Raw genomic sequence first — 11,333 nt, 5'->3', positions numbered from 1 at the left:
GCAGCCAATCAAACCCAGCGTACTTGGAGCCAATGGGAGCGGCGCTCTCTGTCTGGGGGCGGCTGTATCCGGGTTGCTGGGCCCACGCTCGTTCCTTTCCGTCTTTAGCTGCCGTGGGGCGTGTGGCGCTGGCCGGGAGCAGGGGACCAGGCTTCCCGATGGGGAAGGAGCCGCCCGCGGGGACGCTGACCAGGCCCCAGCCAGCACCGTGGGCCCCAGGCGGGGCGGCCCTGAGGCAGGCGGGGCGCCACGTGGCGTCTCTGCGCCCGCCGCCTGGGGCCGAGGCGGGGCCGGGCTCTGCCTGAGCGGGGGGGCCGAGCTGTTGGAAATGTGCCGCTTCCCTCCGGCGGCTGCGCCTCGGAGCGGGGGCCGGCGTGTGGGGGGCAAACACCAGCCCCCCCCCGGCGGGCTTCGCGAGCCGGGCCCGGCCAGGCTCATTCCTGTGTGGACGGAAGGGGCCTGCGGCTCGAACCTGAGTCTGGGTTCGCGTGCTGTGTAGCCGGGGCCTTAGCAGCAGGGAACAGCCGGGGCTTGCGAGCGCTGAGCCGAGACACGCCCCTCCCCCCCCATCCCCACGCATGGAGCGTCCCCCAGGCCCGGGGTAAGTTCTGAGTCGTGGTTAGTCCTTGTGCCTTGACTTGTCTGGGTTCGGCAGAGAGCCTGGTGGCTCACGTTGTGTCTGCAGACACGCCTTCCCTCTCAAGCCTTGCACGGCAGCCTCTGAGCACTTCAGCATGAGGCTCTTAGGTTGCCTACTTTATGGGGAAGAGGCCCTACGTATCTCGATTAGTGCACCAGCCAAAATTAGACTAACCCTTAAGGGCTTTACGGGAACAAATCCATGGATGTCTAACTTCTCCTGTGCTGTACCAGATACGTTCACTGTAGCTCTACTAGCCAGTTGGGCTAGTGAGCACTGCTGTTTTACAGATCTCACGTAAGGATTAATGTTGGTGTGAGGGCATGTTCAGAATTACTGACATGCTCTGGTATAAAAATGTAAAACTTTTGGGAATTTAAGACACTCTCTAGTGATAAATAGGGAACCTTGACACCTATTCTAAAGCTAAAGTAGCCGTTGATTGATCTACCTGTAGTATGAGGGGATGAAAGGAGGAGAGAGATGGAAGATCAGCAAGAACTTGCCATATTGATGGCTCTCAATACTGAACTGTGAATGAACTAATCCAACTTGAAGTTCCACAGAACAGATACCTTGCAGACAATAGTGGTGCAAGATTCACTCCACCATTGGCATGCCTTAGCCTTGACTGGAGGAACCTTTCTGGGTGCAAGTGTAACTGAGTTGCTCTGAGCATTAACCTGTTGCCCACACTTGACACTAGAAGAATACCCAATGTTTTATTGTGCTGGTTTTTAATGTATATAACCTGCCCATTAGAAAATGGACCTACGCCATCAACTAGTTATCAGATAGTGAAACCTTTGTCGCGTGACAGCCATCTACTACTTTTTAGAGCCAAGTGAAGTGTTGGTTCAAGGAGTGGCTAAGAGCTACTTTTCACTTAATATTTACTTGACACATGTCCAATGATGAAAACCTTTTCATTGCTGTTCACATCATGATGTGCTGTGATTAGTATCTGTTTGGATGAGGATATGTGGTTTAAAAACAGACATAATGTGCTGACATAATTTAAGTGGAAGGCTGTGTAAAGCCAATAAATATTACTAATGCAAATAACTGTTGCTGCTAATGTTTGATACTTTTTGCACTGCTGTAATTTTGGGAAGAAAAATCACTGTTTAAATGTATGTTCTTATTCCTTTAAGGATTGTTCTACTGACAAGATCTGCCAGGCATGCTTGGAATCTGGAAGTTCATATTACTTAGCTATTGTTCAGGTGAGGGTTTCATTAAGTGATTTTGAACTATAGCTGAATTCCGTAATTAAACTTCCAATTTGAAGGACTATTGGTGAATCCAACAATAATTTAAGAATGAATATTTAAAAATGAGAACTAAATATTTTATTTTACCTACATCCTTGAGGAATGGGCATCACTTCCCATAAAAGTCTAAACTGCTTGTAGAAGAGAAGGTTTGGCAACTTAGCAGTGAATTGCAAGAAGCTGTAACTTACTGATTTTTAGGTGTAGGTAGTCCTCTTCTCTGATGTGGTTTTGGTTTTTCTCACACCCTGACTGACACAACTGCCAAAATAACTTAAATATAGATCAAGTACCAAACATCAAAGAAAAAAGGGCCTTTGATCTTTTGATTCCTTTTGTGCCATAACAGTAGTTGCAGTGGTAGAATCCCTTGTGCCCTACCCCAAAAGTATCTTCCTCCTTGGCCTATGTCCACTGCTGGCCCGTTTCCTGTCCTGAGCAGATAAAGTTAGTTAGTTCATGGTTCAGCATGTTCTGTTGGGGGGCAAAAAAAGAGAATAAAAGGTGAAAATGTAATGTTTTAAAACTATTGAAATAAAAGCCTCCAAATAATAGATTTAGAGAGCCTCCCAAATTTTAAATGTGGTTAGAGAATAATGAGCTTGGTTTTTTCTTTAAAAAAGTATATTTTTTTATCAACTTTAGACCTTGATTGGGAAATGGCAAATCATGTATAGTAAGCTAGGCTTAAAGATTTGCAAGATGAACATGGTTAGTTATTTTTAATTTATTGTGTTAATTTGTTTTGCCTAGTGTCCAATGATTAAAACTTTTCACTGCTGTTCACATCATGACTCACTGTGATTAGTGTTTGACTGGATGAGGACACAGGGTAAAAAATTCAAAACTAGATTTAAAACCATTGAGAGTCAGTTCAGTTTGCAGATTTAAGAAAAAACATAATACACTTCTGGAATTCATTTGGTTTGCATATATAACAAAAGAACTTGTCCTTTCCCTCCCCAGCCATTAAATTATTACTCTTGACTTGTGAAAGGTGAACTAAGACTGTTCTGACTGCACTTGTTGACATGTGAGTAAGCATTAACACTTTTTTGTTAATTTCTTTGTCTGCTGATTCAGTTTATGCCTGGTATTGTAAGTATCTCAGTATTGCAGCATATTAGCGTGTACTACAGTACCTCAGTGCAACTAATTTGGATCTGACCTTGTTTCTGATTCTGAATTTTTTATTCTGAATTTTTTATTTTTGTTAGACCCATCATGTTTGTTAAGTGTTTATTTTGTATATTCAGACTTCAGGTCTTGGAGATGACAAGGGGATAATTTTAAAATAAACTGAACCAGGCAGTAATGAGCATGCTCTCTAAAATAAACCTGTATAAATTGCATGAGTCTGTTTCTAGAAATACAAAAAATTGTTTAAACGCTACTGGGAGGACATCCTAATTGTGGTTGTAATAGATGGTGGGCTTTACTGAACTGTTACTGAGCTTGGTAGACAAGATGGGTGAGGTAATTTTTATTCAACCAATTACTGTTGGGGAAAGAGACAAGCTTACACAGAGCTGTTCTTCAGGTTTGGGGAATTTAGGAACATTTACTGAAGTTGTGGGCTTACTGAGCGAAGGACTTCTAAGAATGTTGAGAAGTAGATGTTAATCTGCACTAAATTAGGCATGTATCTATATTGTCAAAGATCTAATACGCTTTTTTACTTTTCAGGTAATTGTGAAGAGTTCCTATGTTCCATCTGAATTTCTTCTTTCATCTTTAACGAAGATGCTTGAAAATTGTTCAATTTGCTTCCTCTTTTTCATTGAGGGGGTTAAAGTAATTTAGTTGCTGATGTAATGCTTTTTATAGTGGAAAAAGTAGTGGTGAAGGCAAGAAATCGGTCTCAAAGCATTTGTTTCAACTACAACCTGTGAATCTTGGGAGGTTGCTTTTGGAGGCTGTTATAAAAATCCTCTTCATTTGTATTGATAATAAACATGATATGCTGCCCTTGGTTTAAATATGTGGTGTCTTGGCTTTATTTCTATCAATTCTCTGGTACTCACTGCTGTAGAATAAGTGCCTCAAACATGAATGAGCTGTAAGCCTTATAACACTGCTGTTAGTTAGGAAATCATCCCTGTTTTCACCTGGGGAATTATACTAGTAGTGGTCACATACAGTACTCAACATGGAGAAAGAAATGTGACCTTGCCATGAAAATGGCAAAGCCCAGTCATTCACCCCAGTAAAGGTGATCAAAATGCCTTGCCCTTGCTGGGGCTTGTCTGGCCCCTGGGCCACCCTGCTTTGGGGAGGCAAACTGCAGTGAAGGGGGCCAGTTGCCTGTAACTTACCTTTTGCCTTCAATGCTAGCGTCTTGTACTGAGTAGCAGAACATTTTGGCGGTGGAATCTGGTCATAGATCAGAAACAAAAGTGAGGCTGCAGACTTGTAAGTGGCCAGTACGGTGGAGCCTTACCTTGTGTAAGGTTTTGGGGCTCTTACCAAGGGAAGGAGAAGGGACAAAGCCTCTCAGAGACTGGGGGCCTAGAACAATCTGTACTGGGGGGGGGGGGGCCCGAGAGCCATTGAACCAAACCGTATTCCTTGTATATGACGGAAACCAGTTCACGCCAGGGGCTGTGGCAGCACCTCTTGGTCAGGGCAATGCTGATACGCAACCCTGTACTGGGGGGGGCGGGCAGCCATCCAGCGGCTCTCACGTTACCGCTCTATTGAAACGAGCCGGGCTGCCGTGGCCGGCCTTGTAGAACTAACTGCAGCGGCCCGGTGCCGCCCCTACGGACACGCACTGGGCCCCTCTCCCGGCTCCGGCGTGGAGCTGCGCGGCCCGGAAGGCGCCGGCCGGCCGGGCGGGGTCTCGGTGCCGGAAGCCGGGCTGACGAGGGCGGCGCTCCGGCTGCCACGTTGAAGCGGAACGCGGAGGAGCCTGCGGCCGGGGGCAGGCGGCTGAGGCGCGGCAGCGGGAGGCCGCAGCGGCCGTGGGGCGCAGCAGAGAGCCCGGCCCCGCCAGGTGAGGGGGAGCGGGCCGCCGGGCGCTGCCGGGTCGCCCCGCTCTGGGGCCGCAGGGTTGCCGGCTGGGGCCCGGGGTCCAAGGGCCCCCCAGCTCCTCGGGCGCTGGGCTGGGCAGGGCAGCTTCGCTCCTCCGGGGCTTGCAGCTCGCTGGTGGGGCCCGGCCCTTGCTTCGAGTTGTGTTGCTCTGGGACTGGGATCGGGCGTTTTCTCTGCTACTGGGCCAGTCCCTAAAAGCCAGTGCTTAATTTGTGCCAGGGCTCAGCCCCGGCACCCCTGGGCTTGGCACTTAATAGCTCCGGCACTGCTGGGCTTGCCTTGTCAGCTATTAAAGTAGAAAAATTGCTCGTGCCCTGGCTCCTCTTCCGTTGCAAATTAAGCACTGCAGAAAGCTGCCTTGCTGTCAGCTGACAAGTGGCAAACTCTCCCCCCAGCCTCTCTACCCCGGAGCAGTGGGGGAGTCCTGTGGACTCCAGTGGTGTTGGAAGAGTGACTAGACATAGTTTGTGGCACCTTAGAGACTAATCAATTTATTTGAGCACAAGCTTTCGTGAGCTACAGCTCACTTCATCGGATGCATACTGTGGAAAGTATAGAAGGTCTTTTATACACAAAGCATGAAAAAAATACCTCCCCCATAAAATGTGTATGATAATCAAGTTGGGCCATTTCCAGCACAAATCCAGGTTTCCTCACCCCCAACTTAATTATCATACACATTGTAAGGAGAGTGATCACTTTAGATAAGCTATTACCAGCAGGAGAGTGGGGTGGGGGGAGGTATTTTTTCATGCTTTGTGTGTATAAAAGACCTTCTACACTTTCCACAGTATGCATCCGATGAAGTGAGCTGTAGCTTACGAAAGCTTATGCTCAAATAAATTGGTTAGTCTCTAAGGTGCCACAAGTCCTCCTTTTCTTTTTGCGAATACAGACTAACACGGCTGTTACTCTGAAACTAGACATACCTTAGTCATAGTAGCCTCTGAGGTTCTTTAATATATTTTGCTAATCTCTGTCTCAGAATTTATTCCAAGACACTCGTAATATGGATTTGGTACTTCTAGGGTTTATAACCTAACCTTAATTTAAAAAAAATGTTATGCTCCATCTACACCTCTTGCAATTATGTTTGCAAAAACCTTCTGTATAAGCCATCTGTAAACACATTATCCAACCGCAAGGGAAACCATAGTGTAGATGGAGCCTTAAAGCTGTTAAGGAAAAGGGATTCTAGAAAGACAAAGAAGAAAGATTGCACAATTGCTCTGAGGATCACATATTAATAACCATTTTGAGATTTTAATCTTGCTTGTATTATCCAAGCTAGTAGGTATGTAAATATGACCCTACCACAATTACAGGGACATACAGCTGTTTTGTAGCAAAACTTATCTGAATGGGAAAATAGTTTTGGGAATATTTTCAGTGACTAGCCCAAATACAATCCTGACTCTTTGATTTGCAGCTCCCAGATGTTCTTAATGGTTACTGTAAAAATACTTGTAATTATAAATGTGCATTAAGAAAATATGTTTCTCCACTCTTTTAGTCAGTGAATTTAGTATTGTTAGTGAGATAATAGCTTTTATTTTTATTTGTAAAATATATGCATCTTTTATAGCCTTTCTGTACTGTAATATACTGACATTACCCTGCTATAAGTAAAAAGTATAAGAAAATATCTGGAAAAATCATGAACCTGAAAGGTGCTGAATCACTCAGGATATCAGGCCACATGCTAGAACTTCTCTAATGAACTATATTTATGAGTAGTTCACTAGAAAAGTGTGATAATGTGTTTTTCCTAGACAGTATAGATGGGGCTGTAGTGCCAACATGGCAACAGCAAGACTTTCAATATACAAATTTTCCTTTGCCAATACCCTTGTGACTCAAAGTGAACCTATGTCATTACTATGGTGTAAAACAGATACTGTCAAACAGATGTATTCTTTAGACCAGTGGTTCTCAAACTTTTTTTTTCACAGACCACTGGAAAAATGCTGAGAGTCTCGGTGGACCACTTAATGATCTTTCCAAATGTTGTTTGTACCATTAGCTAACTATTGTAAAGCCCCTTGGATAAAAGTGCTTTATAAAAAAACTTTAATAATAATTAACATTTTTTTTGTTCTACAAATAAAAGCACGCAACTCATATTTTAATATCAGTAGTTTTACCTTTCTAGTGCTACGGATGTGCCCTCTCTCCCCTGCTGCAGCAGCCCCTGACCTGGGACTGCGAAGGAGGGCCATCTCTCCCCGGCAGCCGCAGCCCTGGAGCTGGGGAAAGTCACCTCTTTCTCTGGCCGCTGCAGCCCTGCACATCTCAAATTCACCCCACCCCCCTCTTCTCATCCCATTGCCCCCTCCCACCAACCCCTTATTTCCCCCAAGGCCACCTCCTCACCTTACATGTGCATCTTCTCCAGCGTCCAGCCACCAAATAAGTGGAGCCACGCCTGCATGGGTGGGTGGCCCTTCATTACATGAGTGGCCCTTCATTCTCTTGTGTGCGGCCGCCCAGGCGTGCACCTTAGAGGGAACTATCCACGGACCACCTGAATGGAGCCCGTGGACCACTGGTGGTCCATGGACCACAGTTTGAGAACCTCTGCCTTAGACTGACATCCAACCAATCTTGTGGTACTAAAGAATTGATGAAATTTACTGTTATGTTATAAAGAGGAGGGGAGCCCTCTTTTGTTATGTTCTCTTTTAAAAGGGTGTTTGGTTCATGAATGTCATTAAATACGTCACTCAGTGTCCACCTGGCAGCGATCTCTCCTATGAGGGAGGGGTCCCAGTTGGTCCTGGCAGAGAGTGGGCAGCCAAGTACCCTGCATGTATTGCTTTTTTTAACAGTAAAAGTATAGGCTATGTGAAAACGAGAGTAGGATTTGTGTGTACACCAATCATAGAAGGAAATCACTTTTAATATCCCAAAAAAACTCTGGAAAAGCAAGCCTTGTTATGAACAAATGCAAGAGGATCCTTATCTAAAACTGAACTGGACACAGTAATATGCATCTCTATGATTCCCCAGGTGCATCATAGGTGTCTGCACACTTGATGTGGACACCCAGTAATCACCTTTTCCTTGAGCAGTTTCAGCAAGAGATTGTGCAGTCTTGTCCTTTTTTACTTAAGTGTTTGAAGTCCAGTCAGGATCTTTCCACACAACAGACTTCTTCAGCCCAGTGGAGCACACGCCTGCTTGGCTCAGAGCCAGACTCCCATCTAAACCTCATTCAAGTTTGGGAAAAACATTTTTGGCACGGGTATTCCTTGTGTTCAGGATGACTGTACAAGGTCAGTTCTCGAGGTTCTCAAGCACACGGCTAACTCCAGATTCACGTGGCATGACCTGTAAACTCTTTGAGACTACTTTTTAGTTTTAAAAATAGAACGAGGATACACATGGTACTTTCAGCATAAGGTGCCCTACTAGAATGGTTTTAAATCCAGTTATATAAAGAGATCTAATTTTTAAAATTATTTTTGAGGTCAGCTACAAACTAACTTTGTTAAATATTTCCCTAAAGGATACCAAATTCAGATGAGTGAGAAAAACTGTGTTGCTTGTTAAATTATCAAGAGCTCTGTTGAAAAGACCTTTCTATATCAACAGTCTGAGAACTCCTGATATTGATTATGATGTGCATGTTTGATGTAAGATGAAGGGTTCATACTTAGGGCTCTACCAAATTCACGGCCATGAAAAATGCATCACGGACCATGAAACCTGGTCTTTTGTGTGCATTTACCATATACTATACAGATTACATGGGGCGAGACCAGCCCTTCTCACATTGGGGGTCCTGACCCAAAAGGGAGCTGCAGAGGGGTCACAAGGTTATTTTAGGAGGGGTTGCAGTATTGTCACCCTTGCTTCTGTGCTGCCTTCAGAGCTGGGTGGCTGGAGAGGGGTGGCTGTTGGCCGGGCACCCAGCTCTGAAGTCAGCACCCTGTCAGCAGCAGCAGTGCAGAAGTAAGGGTGGCAATACCACACCATGCTATCCTTGCTGCTGCTGGCAGTGGCTCTGCCTTCAGAGCTGGGCTCTCAGACAGCAGCTGCCACTCTCCAGCTGCCCAGGTTTGAAGGCAGCGCAATCGCCACCAGCCAGCAGCGCAGAAGTAAGGGAAGCAGTATCGTAACCCCCGCTACAATAACCTTGCAATCCCCACACAACTCCTTTTTGGGTCAGGACCCCTACAATTACAACACAGTGAAATTTCAGGTTTAAATAGCTGAAAACATGAAATTTGCGATTTTTAAAATCCTATGACTGTGAAGTTGACTGAAATGGACCATAAATTTGATGGTCCCTGTTCATAGTATAATTATCTAGGTATGTGTTGTCAGAATGAAATTCTGTAGTGTCAGGATTGAAATCAAGTACAGGAAAGAATTAATTGAAACCTTCCCATTATCACAGAGTAAGTGTGGCTGATAAAGACATTTACATTGTGTGTGTTCCCACTACTCCTTTCTTTAAGAAAATGTTCCTCGTTAAATAAAAATCAGAGGACAAGATATGTTGTGCCTTAATGTTAATTTGCCCTGCAATTTTAAAATATATTTTTGGGTCAGTGTAACATTAGATTAATTATTATAAGCATTTTACAACGGTTGAACAAACTCTTTTTTTTCTGTTGGAAGTAATTTTCAAATTACCATTGCAACCTTGTAAAACTCACCAGTCCAGCTATCGCAAAAAGTTATACTTTATACACCTTTGGTCAGGGTTGGCAGTTTTCCAGGAAAAACTAGTTTAGGAGGGAGTGCTGCTAAATATGGTTTAAACCAGGAAAGTGGGGAAAAGAATTGCTTCAGTGTCCAGCAACTTCAGCAAGCATAAGACAAATCTTTTCAAACTTTGGTTACATCCATTCAAAACTGAGGAATAGGCGCAGTCTATCCACTACATCAAAGTTGGTCTTCTGCTACAGAATGTTGTCGGCCAAATGGATTAAGGTCGTTGTTTTAGCTATTGTAGTAATAGCACAACTGGTAGTCTGCAACTCTTCAAGCTTCTGATTGCTTAATGCAACTGTGCATTATTGTTGTTTTTATATAATCAAATGGTTTTGAGTTTTGTTTATATAATATTGAAATATGACATATAAAACTTACTTGAGAAAATACAAACCCAAATATATAGACATTCCCATGTTCAGCATCATGAGGACTATATTATTATTATTACACCCCAATGCAGTTTTACTTTTTATTTGTACAATCCTAAATTAATCTGTGTAGCTACTGCCTTATGTAACCACAGTTTGAATATGTAACTTAAGCTAGTACAGTGCGATGTGGATGAATGAAACAATTTTTTAAATAGAAAATGCCTTAAACTGGGACTAACTAGTTTTACCTGGGTTTGTAAAAAACATGATTTTACTTGGTAACAACCAGCTCTGGTAATTACCATGCCGTCCCTGCCTTGAGTAAGTACATTTTTGCAAGCCTGAATTATTATATTTTGTTTAAAATGTCTGTGTGTTGCAAAGTCTTTTAGATTACTATGTGCTGGGCTCTGTTTAGGAGGCATTTGATGAAAAAATTGAGTGTTTTTCGGCAGACCTTTAGCTGGAAGACCAGTTTATCAGTTGCTTTTTTTTTTCTGAATTATCTTGCATCACATGCTAATAATAATAATTAACCTTTGCACTTCTTCACACAACTTTTTGTTCATGCACAAAAGCTACATAAATCCACTTGTGAGGACAGTGTGACTCAAAGTTGTTGAGCATTTCAGGCTTTCACTTAAACTTTCACTTCCTTTCCAACCGTTAACTGGAAGCCACAATTATGAGAAAATTCTTGGCACTTCAGAATGTCATTATTATGAGGACCATATAACCTTTTCATGGGTGATAGGGTAGAAGATAGTGACTGAAAAACTGTTGATGTCTGAAATGAGTATTTCGCATTACTTATCTTTTTATATATACATGCTTCCTCAGCCTGCATGGGAAGAGGAACATACCTAAAGGGATACTTTTAAATTTTTTTGTACTTACTATTGCTAGAAGTAACACTTCAAGGACAGGTATTGCACCTGAAACTATGTTAATTTCTTGAGGTTGCTAGAATGCAAGTTAACTATGTCCCTAAAATATCACTAAGGAACTGGATTAGGAAATTATTTGACATGATTTTAGAAACCAGTGTGGTGGTTTTCAGTAGTGACTTTGTGGTAAATTTCAGGAGTTTCAGCTCTGATGACCGTTTATGAATGTCAGTTTGGGCATTTAGAAACATGGACCGTATTTTAATTTAAATGTAATCGCTGCTGCAAGATATCCAGGTATATCATGTAAACTCTTATTAGCAAAGGCATTTGGTCTAAGAACAGAATCTCACAGCAGTTGCTATGTTTCCCAGGTTTATTGAGATGCATTCAACATATTTAG

At 43.4% G+C, this 11,333-nt stretch overlaps 1 protein-coding gene and 1 long non-coding RNA gene across 11 annotated transcripts in view; both read left to right on the top strand.

Annotated features, from left to right (window-relative positions):
* The first annotated feature begins 91 nt into the window (after window positions 1-91).
* On the top strand, window positions 92-3,893 carry LOC311519218. Its single transcript, XR_014711229.1, has 4 exons — window positions 92-601; window positions 1,795-1,866; window positions 2,881-2,947; window positions 3,601-3,893. It is a non-coding gene; the product is annotated as an uncharacterized lncRNA (long non-coding RNA).
* Window positions 3,894-4,758: 865 nt separating this feature from the next.
* The window catches only part of SEC31A (SEC31 homolog A, COPII coat complex component), a 69,590-nt gene continuing 63,015 nt past the window's right edge, over window positions 4,759-11,333 (top strand). For 8 of the 10 annotated variants that reach the window (XM_084627389.1, XM_084627388.1, XM_084627387.1 and 5 more), the window contains exon 1: window positions 4,761-4,909. The gene's annotated coding sequence lies outside the window, so the exon portion shown is untranslated. Of the gene's footprint in view, window positions 4,910-11,333 lie in introns of all 10 variants that reach the window. The other 2 variants (XM_084627383.1, XM_084627382.1) reach the window with 2 other exon arrangements.

Source organism: Lepidochelys olivacea, assembly GCF_965140295.1.
Source record: "Lepidochelys olivacea isolate rLepOli2 genome assembly, chromosome: 4".
Classification (NCBI taxonomy): Eukaryota; Metazoa; Chordata; order Testudines; family Cheloniidae; genus Lepidochelys; species Lepidochelys olivacea.
The sequence above is the reverse complement of the archived record's forward strand: the minus strand, read 5'-3'. Positions and strand labels throughout refer to the sequence as shown.